The sequence below is a fragment of the Parambassis ranga genome, unplaced genomic scaffold (assembly GCF_900634625.1).
Source record: "Parambassis ranga unplaced genomic scaffold, fParRan2.1 scaffold_24_arrow_ctg1, whole genome shotgun sequence".
Classification (NCBI taxonomy): Eukaryota; Metazoa; Chordata; class Actinopteri; family Ambassidae; genus Parambassis; species Parambassis ranga.
Window position 1 is genome coordinate 1,793,184 of NW_021144797.1, and position 2,770 is coordinate 1,795,953.

The 2,770-nt window shown below is 46.1% G+C and overlaps 1 non-coding gene across 1 annotated transcript; it reads right to left on the reverse strand.

The window, feature by feature from the left end:
* Nucleotides 1-1,078: 1,078 nt before the first annotated feature.
* trnag-gcc (transfer RNA glycine (anticodon GCC)) lies at nt 1,079-1,149 on the reverse strand. Its single transcript has one exon. It is a non-coding gene; the product is annotated as a tRNA-Gly (tRNA).
* Nucleotides 1,150-2,770: the final 1,621 nt, after the last annotated feature.

Here is a 2,770-nt window from a genome sequence, read left to right on the forward strand (position 1 = left end):
CCAGCCTGCCTTCTAGAAAGGCTCTAAAGAAGATGGTGGATGACAAATATGAGAAGGAAGCCGAGGCTCAACTGCAGAGGGTGGAGGGAGGGAGTCTGACTTCAGACATGTGGACCTCCATTAATATGGATGCACATCTTCAGTCACTAGCCGTCTTGTCCTCAACAATGCAAAGCTAACAGATAACGACTGGCTAACGACTACGAGACTGCTGGAGGGGACTGGTTGACAGCCCTGTGTTCTTGCTGTGAGTACGTGCAAACCTCTGTCCTTAACAGAGGAGGTGGCCTCAGACATCATCTTTGTAGTCATTAGCCAATCATTAGAAACAGCAGACTCAGTCAGCCAGACCAACACAGGTAACTATGGAAACATTTAGTGCTATTGTTTGTGAGTTTGACCCAGACCCACCCACTGAGGTCCTCCACCACATATAAACCATGTTTCCCACCAACAGGTAGAACTGATGAAGCTGCTTGGAGGAGCAGAGAAACGTCTTCAAGAAAACTCTACAAGTCCAGACGCCTTGCTTCAGTGGTCTCTATGAACATGACCTGGATGACATGTAAACATACAGTGTGCTCTTTGTAATCTGTATTCTGGCTCTAAAACAAGTGCCCCTTGTGAGGGTTGAAGTCACAATCTTCAGATTATGAGACTGACTCGCTGCCTACTGCACTAACAAGGCTCAGAAAGAGGTGAAACATGGTCTTTTTTCTTTTTCTTTTTTAAATAGAGACATCTACAGTGCTCATGCTGGCTACTGCACCAACAAACATTCTTAATTTAAATCAAATGAATGTGTTCTATAAAAAGGCTCTAAAGGTAAAACATCACAGTAATTCTTCCTGTGACACCTTCACTACCAGTGATGGTAAGTGCTCTTGTTTCAAATGTGATGTGCACTGTACCACTGAAGCTCGTCTGTGAAGTGTAGTGCCTCTGTGTGTATGTCACAGTGATGTTAACAGAAGTCAGATAGGTCTGTTAACACATATAAAAACAACATGCTGAACAACAGCATAGATGTGAAGGTGAATATATGTCCCCTCACATGTTCCTCAGTTAAAAGGGTCATTGCATTGGCCGGGAATCGAACCCGGGCCTCCCGCGTGGCAGGCGAGAATTCTACCACTGAACCACCAATGCTGTGCAAAGCTGACATCTAGTGGTGCCATCGCAGGTTGCAGCCTCCTCATTCTAAAATCAATCCCTCCTCCACATAAAGTCAAAAGTTATAAATTCGCCTCATTACATGAGCGGTTGTGTGTAATGACGCGGCTCACCAGCAGAGGGCGTGTGTAATGACGCGGCTCACCAGCAGAGGGCGTGTGACGGAGCAACAAGCAGGAAACTACAGGGGAGAAGAGACACAAGCATCCACAGATCAGAACAGACACACTCAGCTCTTCTCTCTGACACCATGATGATACCGTCACATATCATCACTGCACATGTTTTTGGCTGCACGTCTGGAAATGAGAGGAGACAGAACATTATCATACATGTTGCATAAGTAAAGTCACATGACACATTATTTTATTTAAGCAGCAGATGGACTAATTGATACTGTTACAAAAACTGCACAAAATCTTCTTTTTTTATCATAATATAATATCTTGGTTGGTTCAAGGATGTAATATCAAACTGACACCGAGGAAACCCTAAAAGGAAACTATGAAAACCCTTTTTTTTACAATAAATAAATAATTTAACCACAGGGATTAGTAATTCTTCTTAAGTAATTCTTTGAATATATGAATGTATTGTTTCTATAGTTTTATATGTTTAGTAAATATAGGTTTATCACTGCTTTAGTATATAAGTAAACACATGAACTAACACTAACAAAACAAACCCCACTGAACCAGGTGGAGCTGTGCAGTGTGCAGCAGCATGATCACAGAGGTCCTGTTTGAACGGGCAGTGAGGATGAGCTCTCTGAGTGGGGGCTCTGGGCTCTTGACGCGGGTTCTTCTCCACATCGTATCCTCCGGCAGCCAGAGCCTTCTGGAGGGCGGCTGCAGACACGCCGCTCCGCTCCTTGGAAGCGGCCACAGCTTTCACGATGAGCTCGCTGACGCTGGGGCCGGACTTGTTCGGCTTGGAGACCTTCTTCTTCTGCGCTTCGGCCGGAGCGGCGGCTGGAGCTGGAGCTTCTTCTGCCATGTTCAGTTCGTAGCTGCAACACAAGCACAGTCAGAGTGTAGTTATGATCAGCTGAGAGCGGGAGGCGGTCCTTGAACACACCATGAGAACCGCGGAGACTAGGGGTGGGCGAATCGATCTAAATATCGATAGTATCGATACCAACGTTAGGATCAGTAATTACTCGATACTAGCATGATGAGATCGATATTTCTGTTGAAGTTTCTCTTAATACCTTCAGCAACTTTACTCGTATTTACTCGCGTTGCAAACAGCGCTCCTCTCTCACTCTGCTCAGTGCGCAGGCACACTCCGCCCCTCCCCCTCCTTCTCCACTCTGCTGGAGCAGACGGAGCTCCTGATTGGCTGTAAAGTGCAGTTAGCGTCATGGAGATGGCAGAGAGGGAGAGGAGCGCTGTTTGGAGTTATTTCACAGCGACAGACAAAGAAGAAGAAACTGCTACTGTGAGGTGTGCAGGAAAGCGACCTGCCACTGTGGAAACACAACTCATTTACACAAACATAAAGCAGCAGAGCCCAAAGACCTCGAGCTGCAGAGTAAACGGAGGGAGGAGGAAGAGGCAGATCCCCAAACATGAACCAGAGACAGAGGTCACTGACA